Raw genomic sequence first — 27,190 nt, 5'->3', positions numbered from 1 at the left:
TGGTTTTTGCGCAGTTTGCAAACACGCCATCTCAACCTTCGGTTTCCCAAGATGGACAGGACATCAAGCCTCCTAACTCAGGTATGTGGTCATTGTACAACAAACCTTTTATCATTTTTTAAAACGCATCAGTTAAAGCACCTTCCATATAACTGTTTATATGTGAACAGGAGCTGGAGACCAGCCCGAAGAACCACGATGCAACACCAATGACAATTCACTGGATAGGGCAGAGGGAGGAGGTAAGTGATGCATTTACATGTTGAAATAGTTCACCTTTTTATACGCATTGTGTTGACGATAGTGATGAATTCTGGTATGCCAAGGACAGAATCTGCCAAAGAGCGCCATGGCACAAGGATTTTTTTGTTACAAAAGTGGGATGAAAATAGTTGCATTGCCCGCAGAAGCCGAGCACAAGGCCAGGGGAACGCCGGAAAGCTTTCACCCATTGTATCACGTGGGTTGGCATTGGGGATCGAACCCTGCACCTCCCTCTTGCAAGGCGAATGCTCAAACCACTAGGGAACCGCCGAAACGAAATTACTCCGAATTCCTCGTCTACCGGCAGCAAAAGTTTGTGAGATGTACCATTGCCGCCTCTAGAAAGATGCCTGCGGCGTCGCTCGCTCTCCCATTGTAGCCGCCGTGCCCTAAGTTGCAGACGGTTGTTAAGAGACGGCGCTAGCTACTTCCCTATCTTTTTTCTTCCTTTTTCTCTTTTGTGCGTTTTATCTTTCTTTCTCTCCTTGTGCGCTTCCATCTTCTCGTTTTTTTTTGGTTTTTGGTCGGGTGCCCAACCTAGTGGTGCCCACCCGTTACAAAGGGCAAGGCCTCAAGTATCTATCTATCTGTCTGTCTGTCTGTCTGTCTGCCGGCCGCCTGAGCTGTAATTACTCGAATTTAACTATAGTCATATGCAAATGCGTGCTTTCGGACAGCTGTCACTAACGTACCGGCGTGACACGAGAAAAAAGCGTTACCGCGGAAGGAACTCGATACATCACTCGATACTAGAACCAAATCAAAGTGGAAAACGCAGGTGAAAAGAAAAACCCAATAAACGATAGCTTGCTAAACAGCTACCGCGCATATACAGCATGATTAGTGTATTTCTCTGATATGTTCACAGAAGCAGAGAATCGCGGTTTTAATTAGCCAGTGACTGTATTACAGTTGCAATTGTCTTGAAGAAAATTTTGAAAATTTTACACGCGGCAAGCGAATCTGTGCAACCAAGTTTAGGAGTGAAGCGCACAGTCGTGTGCAATGTATGCATCTATATCCGGTCGTGGGAAAGTGCCGCGTTGCTCGTCGGAACGTACTGCATTTGCAGAGGTTGCTACCCTCTGGCGCCAATCTGCCGACAGTCAGCGAGAACAGCAGTCGCGCGGCTGTCGTCGGCGGGACCCACCTCGCTTCGTTGTTACATTTTTCCTCCGAGGCCCGGCGTCGTCGAGCCCGCGCCGATCGGTCCCACCGCGGCGTGCGACGACGGAATGATGACGGCGAATCCGGCTCGATACGAAACGATGCGGCGGCTCTTTAATCCTCTACGACCTTGGTGCATCCGTGCTGGGCAACTTCCCCGTTCCAATGAGCAACAGCAAGTGTCCGCGCCGCATTAGCGCGACTCACTTGCCGGGCGGTGCGCGGGACTCTGGCGAGCAGCTAGCGCGGACCTCGCGCGTGCTTCGGGTGCACGCGATGTCGGGGGTCCTTGATCCTGAAGGAATGTTGTTGCGGACACGGGAACACACAGTGAGCGACGGCACAATTGGGTGCGGGTTTACGGGCGGGGGATATTTTCGTCAGAGCGGAGGATTTCGCTCGAACAGTTAGGTGCGGGGGAGGGGAAGCACGGAAAGCGAAAGTTGCGCCGGGCGCCAGCGGCGCAGTGTCGGTGTAAGCTCCGGGGCTGCGCGCGTCTCGCCATCTGGAGCTAGAAAGACACACTACGCGCCCGTCTGCGCGCATTTACCGCGCCGCGATAATTCAACAGACAACCTTAAAAGAGTAATTTTTCTGTATAAGAATTAAAAAAAACACTGCCAAACTAACAAAACACAGCACTGCACACAGCAGTGTCATGCATATTTTGTGAACTGTCGTCTGCCCCCAACAGATATTTGGTCATCAGCTGTAACTCAACCGCCGTGGTTGAGTTACAGTTATGGACGCTGTGGCTATGGACGCCGTGATCGAACGCGACGATGAAAACAGCGAGGCAAGTTAGCAGCTTTTAAATTACTATGTTGCAATTCATTATGTACGATTAGCACTCTGTCCTGATATCACGAGGTGCTCGCAATTTTATGAACGCATGGTTTTTGCGCAGTTTGCAAACACGCCATCTCAACCTCCGGTTTCCCAAGATGGACAGGACATCAAGCCTCCTAACTCAGGTATGTGGTCATTGTACAACAAACCTTTTATCATTTTTTAAAACGCATCAGTTAAAGCACCTTCCATATAACTGTTTATATGTGAACAGGAGCTGGAGACCAGCCCGAAGAACCACGATGCAACACCAATGACAATTCACTGGATAGGGCAGAGGGAGGAGGTAAGTGATGCATTTACATGTTGAAATAGTTCACCTTTTTATACGCATTGCGTTGACGATAGTGATGAATTCTGGTATGCCAAGGACAGAATCTGCCAAAGAGCGCCATGGCACAAGGATTTTTTTGTTACAAAAGTGGGATGAAAATAGTTGCATTGCCCGCAGAAGCCGAGCACAAGGCCAGGGGAACGCCGGAAAGCTTTCACCCATTGTATCACGTGGGTTGGCATTGGGGATCGAACCCTGCACCTCCCTCTTGCAAGGCGAATGCTCAAACCACTAGGGAACCGCCGAAACGAAATTACTCCGAATTCCTCGTCTACCGGCAGCAAAAGTTTGTGAGATGTACCATTGCCGCCTCTAGAAAGATGCCTGCGGCGTCGCTCGCTCTCCCATTGTAGCCGCCGTGCCCTAAGTTGCAGACGGTTGTTAAGAGACGGCGCTAGCTACTTCCCTATCTTTTTTCTTCCTTTTTCTCTTTTGTGCGTTTTATCTTTCTTTCTCTCCTTGTGCGCTTCCATCTTCTCGTTTTTTTTTTGTTTTTGGTCGGGTGCCCAACCTAGTGGTGCCCACCCGTTACAAAGGGCAAGGCCTCAAGTATCTATCTATCTGTCTGTCTGTCTGTCTGCCGGCCGCCTGAGCTGTAATTACTCGAATTTAACTATAGTCATATGCAAATGCGTGCTTTCGGACAGCTGTCACTAACGTACCGGCGTGACACGAGAAAAAAGCGTTACCGCGGAAGGAACTCGATACATCACTCGATACTAGAACCAAATCAAAGTGGAAAACGCAGGTGAAAAGAAAAACCCAATAAACGATAGCTTGCTAAACAGCTACCGCGCATATACAGCATGATTAGTGTATTTCTCTGATATGTTCACAGAAGCAGAGAATCGCGGTTTTAATTAGCCAGTGACTGTATTACAGTTGCAATTGTCTTGAAGAAAATTTTGAAAATTTTACACGCGGCAAGCGAATCTGTGCAACCAAGTTTAGGAGTGAAGCGCACAGTCGTGTGCAATGTATGCATCTATATCCGGTCGTGGGAAAGTGTGCCGCGTTGCTCGTCGGAACGTACTGCATTTGCAGAGGTTGCTACCCTCTGGCGCCAATCTGCCGACAGTCAGCGAGAACAGCAGTCGCGCGGCTGTCGTCGGCGGGACCCACCTCGCTTCGTTGTTACATTTTTCCTCCGAGGCCCGGCGTCGTCGAGCCCGCGCCGATCGGTCCCACCGCGGCGTGCGACGACGGAATGATGACGGCGAATCCGGCTCGATACGAAACGATGCGGCGGCTCTTTAATCCTCTACGACCTTGGTGCATCCGTGCTGGGCAACTTCCCCGTTCCAATGAGCAACAGCAAGTGTCCGCGCCGCATTAGCGCGACTCACTTGCCGGGCGGTGCGCGGGACTCTGGCGAGCAGCTAGCGCGGACCTCGCGCGTGCTTCGGGTGCACGCGATGTCGGGGGTCCTTGATCCTGAAGGAATGTTGTTGCGGACACGGGAACACACAGTGAGCGACGGCACAATTGGGTGCGGGTTTACGGGCGGGGGATATTTTCGTCAGAGCGGAGGATTTCGCTCGAACAGTTAGGTGCGGGGGAGGGGAAGCACGGAAAGCGAAAGTTGCGCCGGGCGCCAGCGGCGCAGTGTCGGTGTAAGCTCCGGGGCTGCGCGCGTCTCGCCATCTGGAGCTAGAAAGACACACTACGCGCCCGTCTGCGCGCATTTACCGCGCCGCGATAATTCAACAGACAACCTGAAAAGAGTAATTTTTCTGTATAAGAATAAAAAAAACACTGCCAAACTAACAAAACACAGCACTGCACACAGCAGTGTCATGCATATTTTGTGAACTGTCGTCTGCCCCCAACAGATATTTGGTCATCAGCGTATGCGTTGAAACCGCCGTGGTTGAGATGGACGCCGTGATCCAACGCGACGATGAAAACAGCGAGGCAAGTTAGCAGCTTTTAAATTACTATGTTGCAATACATTATGTACGATTAGCACTCTGTCCTGATATCACGAGGTGCTCGCAATTTTATGAACGCATGTTTTTTGCGCAGTTTGCTAACACGCCATCTCAACCTCAGGTTTCCCAAGACGAACTGGACATCAAGCCTCCTGACTCAGGTATGTGGTCATTATACAACAAACTTTTTATCATTTTTTAAAACGCATCAGTTAAAGCACCTTCCATATAACTGTTTATATGTGAACAGGAGCTGGCGACCAGCCCGAACCCCGATCCAACACTGACAATTCACTGGATAGGGCAGAGGGAGGAGGTAAGTGATGCATTTACATGTTGAAATAGTTCACCTTTTTATACGCATTGCGTTGACAGTGATGAATTCTGGTATGCCAAGGACAGAATCTGCCAAAGAGCGCCATGTCACAAGGATTTTTTTGTTACAAAAGTGGGATGAAAATAGTTGCATTGCCCGCAGAAGCCGAGCACAAGGCCAGGGGAACGCCGGAAAGCTTTCACCCATTGTATCACGTGGGTTGGCATTGGGGATCGAACCCTGCACCTCCCTCTTGCAAGGCGAATGCTCAAACCACTAGGGAACCGCCGAAACGAAATTACTCCGAATTCCTCGTCTACCGGCAGCAAAAGTTTGTGAGATGTACCATTGCCGCCTCTAGAAAGATGCCTGCGGCGTCGCTCGCTCTCCCATTGTAGCCGCCGTGCCCTAAGTTGCAGATGGTTGTTAAGAGACGGCGCTAGCTACTTCCCTATCTTTTTTCTTCCGTTTTCTCTTTTGTGCGTTTTATCTTTCTTTCTCTCCTTGTGCGCTTCCATCTTCTCGTTTTTTTTTGTTTTTGGTCGGGTGCCCAACCTAGTGGTGCCCACCCGTTACAAAGGGCAAGGCCTCAAGTATCTATCTATCTGTCTGTCTGTCTGCCGGCCGCCTGAGCTGTAATTACTCGAATTTAACTATAGTCATATGCAAATGCGTGCTTTCGGACAGCTGTCACTAACGTACCGGCGTGACACGAGAAAAAAGCGTTACCGCGGAAGGAACTCGATACATCACTCGATACTAGAACCAAATCAAAGTGGAAAACGCAGGTGAAAAGAAAAACCCAATAAACGATAGCTTGCTAAACAGCTACCGCGCATATACAGCATGATTAGTGTATTTCTCTGATATGTTCACAGAAGCAGAGAATCGCGGTTTTAATTAGCCAGTGACTGTATTACAGTTGCAATTGTCTTGAAGAAAATTTTCAAAAATTTTACACGCGGCAAGCGAATCTGTGCAACCAAGTTTAGGAGTGAAGCGCACAGTCGTGTGCAGGGTATGCATCTATATCCGGTCGTGGGAAAGTGTGCCGCGTTGCTCGTCGGAACGTACTGCATTTGCAGAGGTTGCTACCCTCTGGCGCCAGTCTGCCGACAGTCAGCGAGAACAGCAGTCGCGCGGCTGTCGTCGGCGGGACCCACCTCGCTTCGTTGTTACATTTTTCCTCCGAGGCCCGGCGTCGTCGAGCCCGCGCCGATCGGTCCCACCGCGGCGTGCGACGACGGAATGATGACGGCGAATCCGGCTCGATACGAAACGATGCGGCGGCTCTTTAATCCTCTACGACCTTGGTGCATCCGTGCTGGGCAACTTCCCCGTTCCAATGAGCAACAGCAAGTGTCCGCGCCGCATTAGCGCGACTCACTTGCCGGGCGGTGCGCGGGACTCTGGCGAGCAGCTAGCGCGGACCTCGCGCGTGCTTCGGGTGCACGCGATGTCGGGGGTCCTTGATCCTGAAGGAATGTTGTTGCGGACACGGGAACACACAATGAGCGACGGCACAATTGGGTGCGGGTTTACGGGCGGGGGATATTTTCGTCAGAGCGGAGGATTTCGCTCGAACAGTTAGGTGCGGGGGAGGGGAAGCACGGAAAGCGAAAGTTGCGCCGGGCGCCAGCGGCGCAGTGTCGGTGTAAGCTCCGGGGCTGCGCGCGTCTCGCCATCTGGAGCTAGAAAGACACACTACGCGCCCGTCTGCGCGCATTTACCGCGCCGCGATAATTCAACAGACAACCTGAAAAGAGTAATTTTTCTGTATAAGAATAAAAAAAAAAACACTGCCAAACTAACAAAACACAGCACTGCACACAGCAGTGTCATGCATATTTTGTGAACTGTCGTCTGCCCCCAACAGATATTTGGTCATCAGCTGTAACTCAACCGCCGTGGTTGAGTTACAGTTATGGACGCTGTGGCTATGGACGCCGTGATCGAACGCGACGATGAAAACAGCGAGGCAAGTTAGCAGCTTTTAAATTACTATGTTGCAATTCATTATGTACGATTAGCACTCTGTCCTGATATCACGAGGTGCTCGCAATTTTATGAACGCATGGTTTTTGCGCAGTTTGCAAACACGCCATCTCAACCTCCGGTTTCCCAAGATGGACAGGACATCAAGCCTCCTAACTCAGGTATGTGGTCATTGTACAACAAACCTTTTATCATTTTTTAAAACGCATCAGTTAAAGCACCTTCCATATAACTGTTTATATGTGAACAGGAGCTGGAGACCAGCCCGAAGAACCACGATGCAACACCAATGACAATTCACTGGATAGGGCAGAGGGAGGAGGTAAGTGATGCATTTACATGTTGAAATAGTTCACCTTTTTATACGCATTGCGTTGACGATAGTGATGAATTCTGGTATGCCAAGGACAGAATCTGCCAAAGAGCGCCATGGCACAAGGATTTTTTTGTTACAAAAGTGGGATGAAAATAGTTGCATTGCCCGCAGAAGCCGAGCACAAGGCCAGGGGAACGCCGGAAAGCTTTCACCCATTGTATCACGTGGGTTGGCATTGGGGATCGAACCCTGCACCTCCCTCTTGCAAGGCGAATGCTCAAACCACTAGGGAACCGCCGAAACGAAATTACTCCGAATTCCTCGTCTACCGGCAGCAAAAGTTTGTGAGATGTACCATTGCCGCCTCTAGAAAGATGCCTGCGGCGTCGCTCGCTCTCCCATTGTAGCCGCCGTGCCCTAAGTTGCAGACGGTTGTTAAGAGACGGCGCTAGCTACTTCCCTATCTTTTTTCTTCCTTTTTCTCTTTTGTGCGTTTTATCTTTCTTTCTCTCCTTGTGCGCTTCCATCTTCTCGTTTTTTTTTTGTTTTTGGTCGGGTGCCCAACCTAGTGGTGCCCACCCGTTACAAAGGGCAAGGCCTCAAGTATCTATCTATCTGTCTGTCTGTCTGTCTGCCGGCCGCCTGAGCTGTAATTACTCGAATTTAACTATAGTCATATGCAAATGCGTGCTTTCGGACAGCTGTCACTAACGTACCGGCGTGACACGAGAAAAAAGCGTTACCGCGGAAGGAACTCGATACATCACTCGATACTAGAACCAAATCAAAGTGGAAAACGCAGGTGAAAAGAAAAACCCAATAAACGATAGCTTGCTAAACAGCTACCGCGCATATACAGCATGATTAGTGTATTTCTCTGATATGTTCACAGAAGCAGAGAATCGCGGTTTTAATTAGCCAGTGACTGTATTACAGTTGCAATTGTCTTGAAGAAAATTTTGAAAATTTTACACGCGGCAAGCGAATCTGTGCAACCAAGTTTAGGAGTGAAGCGCACAGTCGTGTGCAATGTATGCATCTATATCCGGTCGTGGGAAAGTGTGCCGCGTTGCTCGTCGGAACGTACTGCATTTGCAGAGGTTGCTACCCTCTGGCGCCAATCTGCCGACAGTCAGCGAGAACAGCAGTCGCGCGGCTGTCGTCGGCGGGACCCACCTCGCTTCGTTGTTACATTTTTCCTCCGAGGCCCGGCGTCGTCGAGCCCGCGCCGATCGGTCCCACCGCGGCGTGCGACGACGGAATGATGACGGCGAATCCGGCTCGATACGAAACGATGCGGCGGCTCTTTAATCCTCTACGACCTTGGTGCATCCGTGCTGGGCAACTTCCCCGTTCCAATGAGCAACAGCAAGTGTCCGCGCCGCATTAGCGCGACTCACTTGCCGGGCGGTGCGCGGGACTCTGGCGAGCAGCTAGCGCGGACCTCGCGCGTGCTTCGGGTGCACGCGATGTCGGGGGTCCTTGATCCTGAAGGAATGTTGTTGCGGACACGGGAACACACAGTGAGCGACGGCACAATTGGGTGCGGGTTTACGGGCGGGGGATATTTTCGTCAGAGCGGAGGATTTCGCTCGAACAGTTAGGTGCGGGGGAGGGGAAGCACGGAAAGCGAAAGTTGCGCCGGGCGCCAGCGGCGCAGTGTCGGTGTAAGCTCCGGGGCTGCGCGCGTCTCGCCATCTGGAGCTAGAAAGACACACTACGCGCCCGTCTGCGCGCATTTACCGCGCCGCGATAATTCAACAGACAACCTGAAAAGAGTAATTTTTCTGTATAAGAATAAAAAAAACACTGCCAAACTAACAAAACACAGCACTGCACACAGCAGTGTCATGCATATTTTGTGAACTGTCGTCTGCCCCCAACAGATATTTGGTCATCAGCGTATGCGTTGAAACCGCCGTGGTTGAGATGGACGCCGTGATCCAACGCGACGATGAAAACAGCGAGGCAAGTTAGCAGCTTTTAAATTACTATGTTGCAATACATTATGTACGATTAGCACTCTGTCCTGATATCACGAGGTGCTCGCAATTTTATGAACGCATGTTTTTTGCGCAGTTTGCTAACACGCCATCTCAACCTCAGGTTTCCCAAGACGAACTGGACATCAAGCCTCCTGACTCAGGTATGTGGTCATTATACAACAAACTTTTTATCATTTTTTAAAACGCATCAGTTAAAGCACCTTCCATATAACTGTTTATATGTGAACAGGAGCTGGCGACCAGCCCGAACCCCGATCCAACACTGACAATTCACTGGATAGGGCAGAGGGAGGAGGTAAGTGATGCATTTACATGTTGAAATAGTTCACCTTTTTATACGCATTGCGTTGACAGTGATGAATTCTGGTATGCCAAGGACAGAATCTGCCAAAGAGCGCCATGTCACAAGGATTTTTTTGTTACAAAAGTGGGATGAAAATAGTTGCATTGCCCGCAGAAGCCGAGCACAAGGCCAGGGGAACGCCGGAAAGCTTTCACCCATTGTATCACGTGGGTTGGCATTGGGGATCGAACCCTGCACCTCCCTCTTGCAAGGCGAATGCTCAAACCACTAGGGAACCGCCGAAACGAAATTACTCCGAATTCCTCGTCTACCGGCAGCAAAAGTTTGTGAGATGTACCATTGCCGCCTCTAGAAAGATGCCTGCGGCGTCGCTCGCTCTCCCATTGTAGCCGCCGTGCCCTAAGTTGCAGATGGTTGTTAAGAGACGGCGCTAGCTACTTCCCTATCTTTTTTCTTCCGTTTTCTCTTTTGTGCGTTTTATCTTTCTTTCTCTCCTTGTGCGCTTCCATCTTCTCGTTTTTTTTTGTTTTTGGTCGGGTGCCCAACCTAGTGGTGCCCACCCGTTACAAAGGGCAAGGCCTCAAGTATCTATCTATCTGTCTGTCTGTCTGCCGGCCGCCTGAGCTGTAATTACTCGAATTTAACTATAGTCATATGCAAATGCGTGCTTTCGGACAGCTGTCACTAACGTACCGGCGTGACACGAGAAAAAAGCGTTACCGCGGAAGGAACTCGATACATCACTCGATACTAGAACCAAATCAAAGTGGAAAACGCAGGTGAAAAGAAAAACCCAATAAACGATAGCTTGCTAAACAGCTACCGCGCATATACAGCATGATTAGTGTATTTCTCTGATATGTTCACAGAAGCAGAGAATCGCGGTTTTAATTAGCCAGTGACTGTATTACAGTTGCAATTGTCTTGAAGAAAATTTTCAAAAATTTTACACGCGGCAAGCGAATCTGTGCAACCAAGTTTAGGAGTGAAGCGCACAGTCGTGTGCAGGGTATGCATCTATATCCGGTCGTGGGAAAGTGTGCCGCGTTGCTCGTCGGAACGTACTGCATTTGCAGAGGTTGCTACCCTCTGGCGCCAGTCTGCCGACAGTCAGCGAGAACAGCAGTCGCGCGGCTGTCGTCGGCGGGACCCACCTCGCTTCGTTGTTACATTTTTCCTCCGAGGCCCGGCGTCGTCGAGCCCGCGCCGATCGGTCCCACCGCGGCGTGCGACGACGGAATGATGACGGCGAATCCGGCTCGATACGAAACGATGCGGCGGCTCTTTAATCCTCTACGACCTTGGTGCATCCGTGCTGGGCAACTTCCCCGTTCCAATGAGCAACAGCAAGTGTCCGCGCCGCATTAGCGCGACTCACTTGCCGGGCGGTGCGCGGGACTCTGGCGAGCAGCTAGCGCGGACCTCGCGCGTGCTTCGGGTGCACGCGATGTCGGGGGTCCTTGATCCTGAAGGAATGTTGTTGCGGACACGGGAACACACAATGAGCGACGGCACAATTGGGTGCGGGTTTACGGGCGGGGGATATTTTCGTCAGAGCGGAGGATTTCGCTCGAACAGTTAGGTGCGGGGGAGGGGAAGCACGGAAAGCGAAAGTTGCGCCGGGCGCCAGCGGCGCAGTGTCGGTGTAAGCTCCGGGGCTGCGCGCGTCTCGCCATCTGGAGCTAGAAAGACACACTACGCGCCCGTCTGCGCGCATTTACCGCGCCGCGATAATTCAACAGACAACCTGAAAAGAGTAATTTTTCTGTATAAGAATAAAAAAAAAACACTGCCAAACTAACAAAACACAGCACTGCACACAGCAGTGTCATGCATATTTTGTGAACTGTCGTCTGCCCCCAACAGATATTTGGTCATCAGCTGTAACTCAACCGCCGTGGTTGAGTTACAGTTATGGACGCTGTGGCTATGGACGCCGTGATCGAACGCGACGATGAAAACAGCGAGGCAAGTTAGCAGCTTTTAAATTACTATGTTGCAATACATTATGTACGATTAGCACTCTGTCCTGATATCACGAGGTGCTCGCAATTTTATGAACGCATGGTTTTTGCGCAGTTTGCAAACACGCCATCTCAACCTTCGGTTTCCCAAGATGGACAGGACATCAAGCCTCCTAACTCAGGTATGTGGTCATTGTACAACAAACCTTTTATCATTTTTTAAAACGCATCAGTTAAAGCACCTTCCATATAACTGTTTATATGTGAACAGGAGCTGGAGACCAGCCCGAAGAACCACGATGCAACACCAATGACAATTCACTGGATAGGGCAGAGGGAGGAGGTAAGTGATGCATTTACATGTTGAAATAGTTCACCTTTTTATACGCATTGTGTTGACGATAGTGATGAATTCTGGTATGCCAAGGACAGAATCTGCCAAAGAGCGCCATGGCACAAGGATTTTTTTGTTACAAAAGTGGGATGAAAATAGTTGCATTGCCCGCAGAAGCCGAGCACAAGGCCAGGGGAACGCCGGAAAGCTTTCACCCATTGTATCACGTGGGTTGGCATTGGGGATCGAACCCTGCACCTCCCTCTTGCAAGGCGAATGCTCAAACCACTAGGGAACCGCCGAAACGAAATTACTCCGAATTCCTCGTCTACCGGCAGCAAAAGTTTGTGAGATGTACCATTGCCGCCTCTAGAAAGATGCCTGCGGCGTCGCTCGCTCTCCCATTGTAGCCGCCGTGCCCTAAGTTGCAGACGGTTGTTAAGAGACGGCGCTAGCTACTTCCCTATCTTTTTTCTTCCTTTTTCTCTTTTGTGCGTTTTATCTTTCTTTCTCTCCTTGTGCGCTTCCATCTTCTCGTTTTTTTTTGTTTTTGGTCGGGTGCCCAACCTAGTGGTGCCCACCCGTTACAAAGGGCAAGGCCTCAAGTATCTATCTATCTGTCTGTCTGTCTGTCTGTCTGCCGGCCGCCTGAGCTGTAATTACTCGAATTTAACTATAGTCATATGCAAATGCGTGCTTTCGGAAAGCTGTCACTAACGTACCGGCGTGACACGAGAAAAAAGCGTTACCGCGGAAGGAACTCGATACATCACTCGATACTAGAACCAAATCAAAGTGGAAAACGCAGGTGAAAAGAAAAACCCAATAAACGATAGCTTGCTAAACAGCTACCGCGCATATACAGCATGATTAGTGTATTTCTCTGATATGTTCACAGAAGCAGAGAATCGCGGTTTTAATTAGCCAGTGACTGTATTACAGTTGCAATTGTCTTGAAGAAAATTTTGAAAATTTTACACGCGGCAAGCGAATCTGTGCAACCAAGTTTAGGAGTGAAGCGCACAGTCGTGTGCAATGTATGCATCTATATCCGGTCGTGGGAAAGTGCCGCGTTGCTCGTCGGAACGTACTGCATTTGCAGAGGTTGCTACCCTCTGGCGCCAATCTGCCGACAGTCAGCGAGAACAGCAGTCGCGCGGCTGTCGTCGGCGGGACCCACCTCGCTTCGTTGTTACATTTTTCCTCCGAGGCCCGGCGTCGTCGAGCCCGCGCCGATCGGTCCCACCGCGGCGTGCGACGACGGAATGATGACGGCGAATCCGGCTCGATACGAAACGATGCGGCGGCTCTTTAATCCTCTACGACCTTGGTGCATCCGTGCTGGGCAACTTCCCCGTTCCAATGAGCAACAGCAAGTGTCCGCGCCGCATTAGCGCGACTCACTTGCCGGGCGGTGCGCGGGACTCTGGCGAGCAGCTAGCGCGGACCTCGCGCGTGCTTCGGGTGCACGCGATGTCGGGGGTCCTTGATCCTGAAGGAATGTTGTTGCGGACACGGGAACACACAGTGAGCGACGGCACAATTGGGTGCGGGTTTACGGGCGGGGGATATTTTCGTCAGAGCGGAGGATTTCGCTCGAACAGTTAGGTGCGGGGGAGGGGAAGCACGGAAAGCGAAAGTTGCGCCGGGCGCCAGCGGCGCAGTGTCGGTGTAAGCTCCGGGGCTGCGCGCGTCTCGCCATCTGGAGCTAGAAAGACACACTACGCGCCCGTCTGCGCGCATTTACCGCGCCGCGATAATTCAACAGACAACCTTAAAAGAGTAATTTTTCTGTATAAGAATTAAAAAAAAACACTGCCAAACTAACAAAACACAACACTGCACACAGCAGTGTCATGCATATTTTGTGAACTGTCGTCTGCCCCCAACAGATATTTGGTCATCAGCTGTAACTCAACCGCCGTGGTTGAGTTACAGTTATGGACGCTGTGGCTATGGACGCCGTGATCGAACGCGACGATGAAAACAGCGAGGCAAGTTAGCAGCTTTTAAATTACTATGTTGCAATTCATTATGTACGATTAGCACTCTGTCCTGATATCACGAGGTGCTCGCAATTTTATGAACGCATGGTTTTTGCGCAGTTTGCAAACACGCCATCTCAACCTCCGGTTTCCCAAGATGGACAGGACATCAAGCCTCCTAACTCAGGTATGTGGTCATTGTACAACAAACCTTTTATCATTTTTTAAAACGCATCAGTTAAAGCACCTTCCATATAACTGTTTATATGTGAACAGGAGCTGGAGACCAGCCCGAAGAACCACGATGCAACACCAATGACAATTCACTGGATATGGCAGAGGGAGGAGGTAAGTGATGCATTTACATGTTGAAATAGTTCACCTTTTTATACGCATTGCGTTGACGATAGTGATGAATTCTGGTATGCCAAGGACAGAATCTGCCAAAGAGCGCCATGGCACAAGGATTTTTTTGTTACAAAAGTGGGATGAAAATAGTTGCATTGCCCGCAGAAGCCGAGCACAAGGCCAGGGGAACGCCGGAAAGCTTTCACCCATTGTATCACGTGGGTTGGCATTGGGGATCGAACCCTGCACCTCCCTCTTGCAAGGCGAATGCTCAAACCACTAGGGAACCGCCGAAACGAAATTACTCCGAATTCCTCGTCTACCGGCAGCAAAAGTTTGTGAGATGTACCATTGCCGCCTCTAGAAAGATGCCTGCGGCGTCGCTCGCTCTCCCATTGTAGCCGCCGTGCCCTAAGTTGCAGACGGTTGTTAAGAGACGGCGCTAGCTACTTCCCTATCTTTTTTCTTCCTTTTTCTCTTTTGTGCGTTTTATCTTTCTTTCTCTCCTTGCGCGCTTCCATCTTCTCGTTTTTTTTTGTTTTTGGTCGGGTGCCCAACCTAGTGGTGCCCACCCGTTACAAAGGGCAAGGCCTCAAGTATCTATCTATCTGTCTGTCTGTCTGTCTGCCGGCCGCCTGAGCTGTAATTACTCGAATTTAACTATAGTCATATGCAAATGCGTGCTTTCGGACAGCTGTCACTAACGTACCGGCGTGACACGAGAAAAAAGCGTTACCGCGGAAGGAACTCGATACATCACTCGATACTAGAACCAAATCAAAGTGGAAAACGCAGGTGAAAAGAAAAACCCAATAAACGATAGCTTGCTAAACAGCTACCGCGCATATACAGCATGATTAGTGTATTTCTCTGATATGTTCACAGAAGCAGAGAATCGCGGTTTTAATTAGCCAGTGACTGTATTACAGTTGCAATTGTCTTGAAGAAAATTTTGAAAATTTTACACGCGGCAAGCGAATCTGTGCAACCAAGTTTAGGAGTGAAGCGCACAGTCGTGTGCAATGTATGCATCTATATCCGGTCGTGGGAAAGTGTGCCGCGTTGCTCGTCGGAACGTACTGCATTTGCAGAGGTTGCTACCCTCTGGCGCCAATCTGCCGACAGTCAGCGAGAACAGCAGTCGCGCGGCTGTCGTCGGCGGGACCCACCTCGCTTCGTTGTTACATTTTTCCTCCGAGGCCCGGCGTCGTCGAGCCCGCGCCGATCGGTCCCACCGCGGCGTGCGACGACGGAATGATGACGGCGAATCCGGCTCGATACGAAACGATGCGGCGGCTCTTTAATCCTCTACGACCTTGGTGCATCCGTGCTGGGCAACTTCCCCGTTCCAATGAGCAACAGCAAGTGTCCGCGCCGCATTAGCGCGACTCACTTGCCGGGCGGTGCGCGGGACTCTGGCGAGCAGCTAGCGCGGACCTCGCGCGTGCTTCGGGTGCACGCGATGTCGGGGGTCCTTGATCCTGAAGGAATGTTGTTGCGGACACGGGAACACACAGTGAGCGACGGCACAATTGGGTGCGGATTTACGGGCGGGGGATATTTTCGTCAGAGCGGAGGATTTCGCTCGAACAGTTAGGTGCGGGGGAGGGGAAGCACGGAAAGCGAAAGTTGCGCCGGGCGCCAGCGGCGCAGTGTCGGTGTAAGCTCCGGGGCTGCGCGCGTCTCGCCATCTGGAGCTAGAAAGACACACTACGCGCCCGTCTGCGCGCATTTACCGCGCCGCGATAATTCAACAGACAACCTGAAAAGAGTAATTTTTCTGTATAAGAATAAAAAAAAAACACTGCCAAACTAACAAAACACAGCACTGCACACAGCAGTGTCATGCATATTTTGTGAACTGTCGTCTGCCCCCAACAGATATTTGGTCATCAGCTGTAACTCAACCGCCGTGGTTGAGTTACAGTTATGGACACTGTGGTTATGGACGCCGTGATCGAACGCGACGATGAAAACAGCGAGGCAGGTTAGCAGCTTTTAAATTACTATGTTGCAATTCATTATGTACGATTAGCACTCTGTCCTGATATCACGAGGTGCTCGCAATTTTATGAACGCATGGTTTTTGCGCAGTTTCCAAACACATCTGAACCTCCGGTTTCCCAAGATGGACAGGACATCAAGCCTCCTAACTCAGGTATGTGGTCATTGTACAACAAACCTTTTATCATTTTTTAAAACGCATCAGTTAAAGCACCTTCCATATAACTGTTTATATGTGAACAGGAGCTGGAGACCAGCCCGAAGAACCACGATGCAACACCAATGACAATTCACTGGATAGGGCAGAGGGAGGAGGTAAGTGATGCATTTACATGTTGAAATAGTTCACCTTTTTATACGCATTGCGTTGACGATAGTGATGAATTCTGGTATGCCAAGGACAGAATCTGCCAAAGAGCGCCATGGCACAAGGATTTTTTTGTTACAAAAGTGGGATGAAAATAGTTGCATTGCCCGCAGAAGCCGAGCACAAGGCCAGGGGAACGCCGGAAAGCTTTCACCCATTGTATCACGTGGGTTGGCATTGGGGATCGAACCCTGCACCTCCCTCTTGCAAGGCGAATGCTCAAACCACTAGGGAACCGCCGAAACGAAATTACTCCGAATTCCTCGTCTACCGGCAGCAAAAGTTTGTGAGATGTACCATTGCCGCCTCTAGAAAGATGCCTGCGGCGTCGCTCGCTCTCCCATTGTAGCCGCCGTGCCCTAAGTTGCAGATGGTTGTTAAGAGACGGCGCTAGCTACTTCCCTATCTTTTTTCTTCCGTTTTCTCTTTTGTGCGTTTTATCTTTCTTTCTCTCCTTGTGCGCTTCCATCTTCTCGTTTTTTTTTGTTTTTGGTCGGGTGCCCAACCTAGTGGTGCCCACCCGTTACAAAGGGCAAGGCCTCAAGTATCTATCTGTCTGTCTGTCTGTCTGTCTGTCTGTCTGTCTGTCTGTCTGACTGTCTGCCGGCCGCCTGAGCTGTAATTACTCGAATTTAACTATAGTCATATGCAAATGCGTGCTTTCGGACAGCTGTCACTAACGTACCGGCGTGACACGAGAAAAAAGCGTTACCGCGGAAGGAACTCGATACATCACTCGATACTAGAACCAAATCAAAGTGGAAAACGCAGGTGAAAAGAAAAACCCAATAAACGATAGCTTGCTAAACAGCTACCGCGCATATACAGCATGATTAGTGTATTTCTCTGATATGTTCACAGAAGCAGAGAATCGCGGTTTTAATTAGCCAGTGACTGTATTACAGTTGCAATTGTCTTGAAGAAAATTTTGAAAATTTTACACGCGGCAAGCGAATCTGTGCAACCAAGTTTAGGAGTGAAGCGCACAGTCGTGTGCAATGTATGCATCTATATCCGGTCGTGGGAAAGTGTGCCGCGTTGCTCGTCGGAACGTACTGCATTTGCAGAGGTTGCTACCCTCTGGCGCCAATCTGCCGACAGTCAGCGAGAACAGCAGTCGCGCGGCTGTCGTCGGCGGGACCCACCTCGCTTCGTTGTTACATTTTTCCTCCGAGGCCCGGCGTCGTCGAGCCCGCGCCGATCGGTCCCACCGCGGCGTGCGACGACGGAATGATGACGGCGAATCCGGCTCGATACGAAACGATGCGGCGGCTCTTTAATCCTCTACGACCTTGGTGCATCCGTGCTGGGCAACTTCCCCGTTCCAATGAGCAACAGCAAGTGTCCGCGCCGCATTAGCGCGACTCACTTGCCGGGCGGTGCGCGGGACTCTGGCGAGCAGCTAGCGCGGACCTCGCGCGTGCTTCGGGTGCACGCGATGTCGGGGGTCCTTGATCCTGAAGGAATGTTGTTGCGGACACGGGAACACACAGTGAGCGACGGCACAATTGGGTGCGGGTTTACGGGCGGGGGATATTTTCGTCAGAGCGGAGGATTTCGCTCGAACAGTTAGGTGCGGGGGAGGGGAAGCACGGAAAGCGAAAGTTGCGCCGGGCGCCAGCGGCGCAGTGTCGGTGTAAGCTCCGGGGCTGCGCGCGTCTCGCCATCTGGAGCTAGAAAGACACACTACGCGCCCGTCTGCGCGCATTTACCGCGCCGCGATAATTCAACAGACAACCTTAAAAGAGTAATTTTTCTGTATAAGAATAAAAAAAAAACACTGCCAAACTAACAAAACACAGCACTGCACACAGCAGTGTCATGCATATTTTGTGAACTGTCGTCTGCCCCCAACAGATATTTGGTCATCAGCTGTAACTCAACCGCCGTGGTTGAGTTACAGTTATGGACGCTGTGGCTATGGACGCCGTGATCGAACGCGACGATGAAAACAGCGAGGCAAGTTAGCAGCTTTTAAATTACTATGTTGCAATTCATTATGTACGATTAGCACTCTGTCCTGATATCACGAGGTGCTCGCAATTTTATGAACGCATGGTTTTTGCGCAGTTTGCAAACACGCCATCTCAACCTCCGGTTTCCCAAGATGGACAGGACATCAAGCCTCCTAACTCAGGTATGTGGTCATTGTACAACAAACCTTTTATCATTTTTTAAAACGCATCAGTTAAAGCACCTTCCATATAACTGTTTATATGTGAACAGGAGCTGGAGACCAGCCCGAAGAACCACGATGCAACACCAATGACAATTCACTGGATAGGGCAGAGGGAGGAGGCAAGTGATGCATTTACATGTTGAAATAGTTCACCTTTTTATACGCATTGCGTTGACGATAGTGATGAATTCTGGTATGCCAAGGACAGAATCTGCCAAAGAGCGCCATGGCACAAGGATTTTTTTGTTACAAAAGTGGGATGAAAATAGTTGCATTGCCCGCAGAAGCCGAGCACAAGGCCAGGGGAACGCCGGAAAGCTTTCACCCATTGTATCACGTGGGTTGGCATTGGGGATCGAACCCTGCACCTCCCTCTTGCAAGGCGAATGCTCAAACCACTAGGGAACCGCCGAAACGAAATTACTCCGAATTCCTCGTCTACCGGCAGCAAAAGTTTGTGAGATGTACCATTGCCGCCTCTAGAAAGATGCCTGCGGCGTCGCTCGCTCTCCCATTGTAGCCGCCGTGCCCTAAGTTGCAGACGGTTGTTAAGAGACGGCGCTAGCTACTTCCCTATCTTTTTTCTTCCTTTTTCTCTTTTGTGCGTTTTATCTTTCTCTCCTTGTGCGCTTCCATCTTCTCGTTTTTTTTTCTTTTTGGTCGGGTGCCCAACCTAGTGGTGCCCACCCGTTACAAAGGGCAAGGCCTCAAGTATCTATCTATCTGTCTGTCTGTCTGCCGGCCGCCTGAGCTGTAATTACTCGAATTTAACTATAGTCATATGCAAATGCGTGCTTTCGGACAGCTGTCACTAACGTACCGGCGTGACACGAGAAAAAAGCGTTACCGCGGAAGGAACTCGATACATCACTCGATACTAGAACCAAATCAAAGTGGAAAACGCAGGTGAAAAGAAAAACCCAATAAACGATAGCTTGCTAAACAGCTACCGCGCATATACAGCATGATTAGTGTATTTCTCTGATATGTTCACAGAAGCAGAGAATCGCGGTTTTAATTAGCCAGTGACTGTATTACAGTTGCAATTGTCTTGAAGAAAATTTTGAAAATTTTACACGCGGCAAGTGAATCTGTGCAACCAAGTTTAGGAGTGAAGCGCACAGTCGTGTGCAATGTATGCATCTATATCCGGTCGTGGGAAAGTGTGCCGCGTTGCTCGTCGGAACGTACTGCATTTGCAGAGGTTGCTACCCTCTGGCGCCAATCTGCCGACAGTCAGCGAGAACAGCAGTCGCGCGGCTGTCGTCGGCGGGACCCACCTCGCTTCGTTGTTACATTTTTCCTCCGAGGCCCGGCGTCGTCGAGCCCGCGCCGATCGGTCCCACCGCGGCGTGCGACGACGGAATGATGACGGCGAATCCGGCTCGATACGAAACGATGCGGCGGCTCTTTAATCCTCTACGACCTTGGTGCATCCGTGCTGGGCAACTTCCCCGTTCCAATGAGCAACAGCAAGTGTCCGCGCCGCATTAGCGCGACTCACTTGCCGGGCGGTGCGCGGGACTCTGGCGAGCAGCTAGCGCGGACCTCGCGCGTGCTTCGGGTGCACGCGATGTCGGGGGTCCTTGATCCTGAAGGAATGTTGTTGCGGACACGGGAACACACAGTGAGCGACGGCACAATTGGGTGCGGGTTTACGGGCGGGGGATATTTTCGTCAGAGCGGAGGATTTCGCTCGAACAGTTAGGTGCGGGGGAGGGGAAGCACGGAAAGCGAAAGTTGCGCCGGGCGCCAGCGGCGCAGTGTCGGTGTAAGCTCCGGGGCTGCGCGCGTCTCGCCATCTGGAGCTAAAAAGACACACTACGCGCCCGTCTGCGCGCATTTACCGCGCCGCGATAATTCAACAGACAACCTGAAAAGAGTAATTTTTCTGTATAAGAATAAAAAAAAACACTGCCAAACTAACAAAACACAGCACTGCACACAGCAGTGTCATGCATATTTTGTGAACTGTCGTCTGCCCCCAACAGATATTTGGTCATCAGCTGTAACTCAACCGCCGTGGTTGAGTTACAGTTATGGACGCTGTGGCTATGGACGCCGTGATCGAACGCGACGATGAAAACAGCGAGGCAAGTTAGCAGCTTTTAAATTACTATGTTGCAATTCATTATGTACGATTAGCACTCTGTCCTGATATCACGAGGTGCTCGCAATTTTATGAACGCATGGTTTTTGCGCAGTTTCCAAACACATCTGAACCTCCGTTTTCTCAAGATGAACTGGATATCAAGCCTCCTAACTCAGGTATGTGGTCATTGTACAACAAACCTTTTGTCATTTTTTTAAAACGCATCAGTTAAAGCACCTTCCATATAACTGTTTATATGTGAACAGGAGCTGGCGACCAGCCCGAAGAACCCCGATCCAACACGAATGACAATTCACTGGATAGGGCAGAGGGAGGAGGTAAGTGATGCATTTACATGTTGAAATAGTTCACCTTTTTATACGCATTGCGTTGACGATAGTGATGAATTCTGGTATGCCAAGGACAGAATCTGCCAAAGAGCGCCATGGCACAAGGATTTTTTTGTTACAAAAGTGGGATGAAAATAGTTGCATTGCCCGCAGAAGCCGAGCACAAGGCCAGGGGAACGCCGGAAAGCTTTCACCCATTGTATCACGTGGGTTGGCATTGGGGATCGAACCCTGCACCTCCCTCTTGCAAGGCGAATGCTCAAAACCACTAGGGAACCGCCGAAACGAAATTACTCCGAATTCCTCGTCTACCGGCAGCAAAAGTTTGTGAGATGTACCATTGCCGCCTCTAGAAAGATGCCTGCGGCGTCGCTCGCTCTCCCATTGTTGCCGCCGTGCCCTAAGTTGCGGACGGTTGTTAAGAGACGGCGCTAGCTACTTCCCTATCTTTTTTTCTTCCTTTTTCTCTTTTGTGCGTTTTATCTTTCTCTCCTTGTGCGCTTCCATCTTCTCGTTTTTTTTTTGTTTTTGGTCGGGTGCCCAACCTAGTGGTGCCCACCCGTTACAAAGGGCAAGGCCTCAAGTATCTATCTATCTGTCTGTCTGTCTGTCTGTCTGTCTGTCTGTCTGTCCGTCCGTCCGTCCGTCCGTCCGTCCGTCTGTCTGTCTGTCTGTCTGTCAGCTCTCCACCACAGCAGGGGCAGCACCGACGGGCCATCGGGAGGATGCTGCTCCATCGTCTGCTAGTAGCCCGCAGGCACCCAACAGCCTGCAGTCTTGCGCCATGGAACCAGGTCTCGTCGCGGGCCCAGCGGCGTCGCAGAGCTGCCCTGGCCCGGGCTGCTGTTCTCTTCCGCCCGGCTCAGCGGGACGCGGCCTTCACCAGGGAGCAAGGCTGGGAGCTGGCGGAGGATCTGGGACCGCGGCCGGGCGTCCTGACCGTCTGCGTCAACACCCGACGTGGCGTCGTGGCGGTGGATGCGGGGAACACGGCGACCCTGCGCGAGCTGTTCGCCATTTTCACCATCCGCGTGGTAGCAGTGAGCGCGAGGGAACCAGACCCTCGGGGCCACTGCACTAGCCTCGTTTTCGGGGTGGACGCGCGACGGACGGTGGACGAGCTGCTCGCCGCCACCGATCGGTGCCGATCGTATCGGCGTCGCTTTCTGGCGGTACTATGTCAGATTTGCGGCGCCGGTGCCACCGGCATTCATATCTTTGTACAGGAGGCTCCTGGCTGTTCGTGCCTGCTGACCACGGCCCCTGCAGTGAGGAAAGTGTGGTGGACAGGGGCACGCTACGGCCTCGCTGCATCCGCTGGAGGGGTCCACACGATCAGGGAGCCTCTCCGAGCCGCAGGCCACGCTGCATCAACTGTGGTGGGCAACACGCGGCCACGTACCCCGCGTGCCCACACTGGCAGCGCGAGAGGCATGTAGCCACTCTGCTTGCCACATCGCAGGTGCCGCTGACTCGTCGCGCAGTCCGGTCCGTGAACGCGGAAACGGCGCTCCTGGCCCCGCACAGCACCGCCTGGCGTACTGTCTTATGCGCAGGTGGTGAGCCTAGGCATGCACCGCCCCGCGGCGACCATGGCCTGTTTGCAGATGAAGAGAATCACCGCCGCAGTGCACAAGCTCACCGCTCGAGGCCAGGGCATCTCCCAGCAAGCCGCGCTGCGGTTATATAGCGCCGCAGCTTTGGGCAGCGCTGTATGCGTTGCCGCTCGTCACGGTGCGCAAGCCGTGCTGGAAGAAGCTGGAGCTGCAACATCGCAAGTCCCTGCGCGTGGACCTCGGCCTACCCAGAAACTCTCAGTGCGCCGCAACGCTGGCCGAGGAAGGAGCGTGGCCGCTTGAGCTCCAAGCAGCGCACAGGACACTGAACCATATTGACCGGCTCCATCGCGCACAGGACGGCGGCTTGCTACTGCAGCTTTGGAGGTACAGCTCGAGATCATCGGCATTGCGGGTAAGCAGCAGCAGCTGGCCAGAGCTGTCATACGCGAGGAGCTTTAGGACCATCTCGTGTTCACCGACGGTTCAGTGCCCCACGACAGCTGCTCCCTTGCAGCGGCGGCTACCATCCCCGGCCTGCGTCTGCACAGCCAGCAACACGCCACCTTCCTTGGCTCCTCCGCCATGGCGGAGTTGATGGGGATCCGACTCTGGCTAGACCTCCTGTTCACCCTCGCCCCTCCGCGGCCCAGGAGCGCTCTGCTGTGTGACTCCCGCGCCGCTCTCAGCCGCCTGCAGTCCAACGGCCGTGGTACCCCACTAGTGCGTGGTATTCGCTCGCGCCTGGAGCGCCTAGCACAGAATGGGTGCGCCGTGCGTGCACAGTGGGTGCCCGGTCGCTGCGGCATCGCCGGCAACGAGGAAGCTGACGAACTGGCGACCGCCGCACACCAGCTACTCCCAACAACCTGCCCCTTGCGCTGGAGGACGTGCGTGCGGTCATCCACGACCATCTCCGAAAGCAGCACCCCGACCCACGCATCACAGGAGGTGAGCGCGATGATCATCCTTGTGCGCGTTCGCTGCGTGTGGCCCGGGGAGCGGCGGGTGCGTCACGGAATCGCGACGAGTGATGTGTGTGATGGATACGGTGCAATGGAAACTTTGAAGCGCCTGCTCCTTCGATGCACCGCGTTCGCCGATGCTCGTCGTGATATGCTGGCGGCCTACAGAGCGCAGGGCATACTCCCAGACGCCCTCACGACGCTACTGTGGCCGCAGGGCAGTGCGCGCACCCGTGAGCGAACCATGGTGAGCCTCTGTGCATTCCTCGAACAGACGGGATTGACGTCTAGTTTGTTCTCCGCCAGGTATAGTGACGCGCAGTAACCGAACGCTCCGCGTGTGCTACCTTGGGCGATTATCAGCCGGACGCCCCACTCCAGCTGTAGTGTACGTTGTGTTGTGCGCGCGTGCTTTTCTTCCTTGATTATGGACATCACACAAGCCCGACCTGTATATATATTATGGTGTAAATAGATTACTTGTATATAGTACCCTTCCCTCTATCCTTTCTGCCTGTCCCTTCACCTCTTTCATTTCTCCAGTCTACCTGCTATCCCTTTATTTCCGCTGCCCCAGCTCAGGTGCTTCCGTAGCGATGGCAGATGCCGGGGCTAGCAAAATCTTTTTCTTCCTTTATATTACTTTTTTTTTCAAATAAAGCATTACTACTACCAGCATGGAGGTCGTGTGACGTCACAAGGGCATACGCGCCGCAGCGTTGTCTGCAGTGCGGGCTGCGACTTCAAAGGTCACGTCTCCTGACCACCGTGCTTCAGCTCTTTCGTGGGCGATCGAATTAGCGGTCGTTCCTCATATACGAGTAAGTGCTGGTGAGCATGATACTGAGCAAATGCCATGACTCGTCGGCGCGGTCACAGACGCGACGACCACCACGGTCAGTCCATGCGCTTCCATCGAGCGGCCGTAGTCGCTGGGCTGGTCGTCACATGCTTTCGCTAACGCACCAGGCTGCCCCCGACAACGACGCTAGCGCGATTGGACGATCACTTATCGTCAAGACCGACGCCGACGAAGCTGATTGGCGGACGGTCGTCTGAGCTGTCTCGGGCTAATCAATGGCCAAGCGAATTCAAACTTCTGGTCATATGAGACCACGGCCTTAATAGCTGCACTTGTCTCCACCTTAACTGTACTAGAAAAAAAAAAGCGAAACGAGCGGCTACATTTCATGCGTTCACACTTTACTGCCTTAGCGGGTCCGGTTTTGGACCAGTCAGCGCATGAAGCAGCATGCGAACACTCCCCGCGCCCGTGTGTTGTGGTTGTCCGTTGTCATGGAGATTAACACGCCGTTATTCTGTCCCCGCCCGCTATGAACGTAACTGAAGGAGGAATTGGCGCTAGCGTCTGTAATGCGTGGCCAACGGGAGGTATATATAGGAGCTTTCACAGCCATGCTTTAACACTCACCAGCGATGATATTCTCCAAAAATTTCGGTCGAGGCCGGCCCGCTTAACACTCACCACCGATGAACTTTCCCAGAACTTTCAGTCGACGCCGGCCCCTTCCGCGACGAAAAGGCCTAGCGAGCTCGCAAGATTCGTGTGTGCGATTTCTACGATTTGCGGAGAACGAATTCGCAAGTTTTAGCGAACGCAAACGGCCATGGAGTGTAGCTGAACAATGACCTCAAATAGACGATTGCTTACATCGCAGTACGCGCGTACAATTTGACCGTTTTAATTACTGCAAACTGTCGCCGAAGAGGCTTATGTATACAAAGCGATTCAAAAATCTAATGTTGACCACATCTGAGAAACCCGATACAATTAGCGCGAAACGCCGGTCCTATATGCGGTGTCAACAACCCGGCTATCAAACGTTTACCAGGCAGGCGATCGCATTGTAGCGCCACCACTTCTGCACGCGCGCGGGGGTATAGAAGAACGGTGACGCGAACGCCGCTTCTTGCGGATTGGTCGTAGTGTGCGGACAAGTATAAAGCAACAACTGGTGCACAAGAGAAGATAATATTTCTGAAAAGGAGAGCTCAGCTTGCGTTTTATGCCATTCAAACGAGCAATATACGTAGCGGTGTTTGTATACTGCTATGCAAAGAACAGATATATTGTTCTAACAGCGCTGGGGCGCAGTCGTCGTAATCGGCGCATTCTTGAGAGGAACTTCGCGCTCGCAAAGTAAATGCTAAATGGTTGTTACCTTGAATTGTAAACTAAACATTTTGACAGATTTGCCTGTCTGGTTGGGTTTGAAGACTTATAATAAACTGCACATCTCCAACCAAAATTTTAACTTTAACCCAACGTTTCGAAGCCGACTCGGCTCCATCAGGGGTGACTGAGGGCAGTAGCTAGCGTCTTTTAAGTATGGAGGGGAGGGGGGGGGGGGGGTGGAAAGAACTACAGCTGTGTCGCGAAAGGCGCGGGGGAGGGGGGTTTAGGCTGGTAGCACGGTGTAAGATAGTATTCTTGCACCGTGGCTGGTAGTCACGCTGGCGCACTGCAAGGAGGTGCTGAATGGCGAATTTTTTTTCGTTGCGTTGAAGAGCGAAGTCCCTGGGCATATACAGGGGGCAGGTTTCCTTTTGTGTGGTTGATATTGTTCGGGGTGGTTTGGATATGCCAGGATTCCAGAAGGAGCCTCTTGTGGTAATTTGTTTCGGTTCCGAGGATGCGGGTCTCTTCAAAGTTGATTCTATGGACGTCGTTCTTATGTTGCCGAATTCTTTCTTTGAAATTTTTGGTTTCGCCGATGTAGCTTGCGTCGCAGTCGGCGCATGGGCATTCGACGTCAAAAACACAACATTCGTCAAGAAATCAACGCACAAAGACCAACGCCACCACCAAAATACGTCACTTTACCTTATGTCGGAGTTGTCAGCGAGACCATCGCCCGAATCCTGAAAAAATCGGGTCTCCAGGTTGTGCACAAGCTCAGAAACACTGTTGCGCTTTGTCTACCTGTTCCCAAAGACCGGCCGCCGAGAGAAAGAGCCCAAGGCATTGTCTGCAAAATTCCATGCGCCGACTGCGACGCAAGCTACATCGGCGAAACCAAAAATTTCAAAGAAAGAATTCGGCAGCATAAGAACGACGTCCGCAAATTCGCAAGAGAGCGCAATCCAGTAGCCGAACATTCCGAGGACTCAGACCACAGAATCAACTTTGAAGAGACCCGCATGCTGGGAACCGAAACAAATTACCACAAGTGGCTCCTTCTGGAATCCTGGCATATCCAAACCACCCCGAAAAATATCAACCATCAACCGCACAAAAGGAAACCTGCCCCCAGTATATGCCCAGGGACTTCGCTCTTCAACGCAACGAAAAAAAGTCGCCATTCAGCACCTCCCTACAGTGCGCTAGCGTGACTAACAGCCTAAACCCCCCCCCCCCCCCCCCCGTCTTTCGCGATACAGCTGTCGTTCTTTTCACCCCCCCTCTCCCCTCCGTACTTAAAAGACGCTAGCTACTGTCCTCAGTCACCCCTGATGAAGGAGCCGAGTCGGCTTCGAAACGTTGGGTTAAAGTTAAAATTTTGTTGGAGTTGTTACCTTGAAGTACTCATTTAGCGAATTCAC

The 27,190-nt window shown here is 51.7% G+C and overlaps 2 long non-coding RNA genes across 5 annotated transcripts; both read left to right on the top strand.

The window, feature by feature from the left end:
- Positions 1-12: 12 nt before the first annotated feature.
- LOC144113638 (uncharacterized) lies at positions 13-11,451 on the top strand. Of its 4 annotated transcripts, none has more exons than XR_013310844.1 (6): positions 13-81; positions 171-242; positions 2,126-2,227; positions 2,339-2,405; positions 2,495-2,566; positions 4,447-4,529. It is a non-coding gene; the product is annotated as an uncharacterized LOC144113638 (long non-coding RNA). The 4 variants fall into 4 exon arrangements; XR_013310842.1 differs by lacking the exons at positions 13-81; positions 171-242; positions 2,126-2,227; ... (1 more) ...; positions 2,495-2,566; positions 4,447-4,529 and adding exons at positions 4,625-4,706; positions 4,796-4,861; positions 6,738-6,839; ... (1 more) ...; positions 7,107-7,178; positions 11,349-11,451; XR_013310845.1 differs by lacking the exons at positions 13-81; positions 171-242; positions 2,126-2,227; ... (1 more) ...; positions 2,495-2,566; positions 4,447-4,529 and adding exons at positions 4,625-4,706; positions 4,796-4,861; positions 6,738-6,839; ... (1 more) ...; positions 7,107-7,178; positions 9,059-9,141.
- A 108-nt stretch (positions 11,452-11,559) lies between these two features.
- LOC144113637 (uncharacterized) lies at positions 11,560-18,782 on the top strand. Its single transcript, XR_013310841.1, has 11 exons — positions 11,560-11,628; positions 11,718-11,789; positions 13,673-13,774; positions 13,886-13,952; positions 14,042-14,113; positions 15,995-16,100; positions 16,208-16,271; positions 16,361-16,432; positions 18,342-18,443; positions 18,555-18,621; positions 18,711-18,782. It is a non-coding gene; the product is annotated as an uncharacterized LOC144113637 (long non-coding RNA).
- Positions 18,783-27,190: the final 8,408 nt, after the last annotated feature.

Source organism: Amblyomma americanum, chromosome 1 (genome assembly GCF_052857255.1).
Source record: "Amblyomma americanum isolate KBUSLIRL-KWMA chromosome 1, ASM5285725v1, whole genome shotgun sequence".
NCBI lineage: Eukaryota > Metazoa > Arthropoda > Arachnida > Ixodida > Ixodidae > Amblyomma > Amblyomma americanum.
The sequence above is the reverse complement of the archived record's forward strand: the minus strand, read 5'-3'. Positions and strand labels throughout refer to the sequence as shown.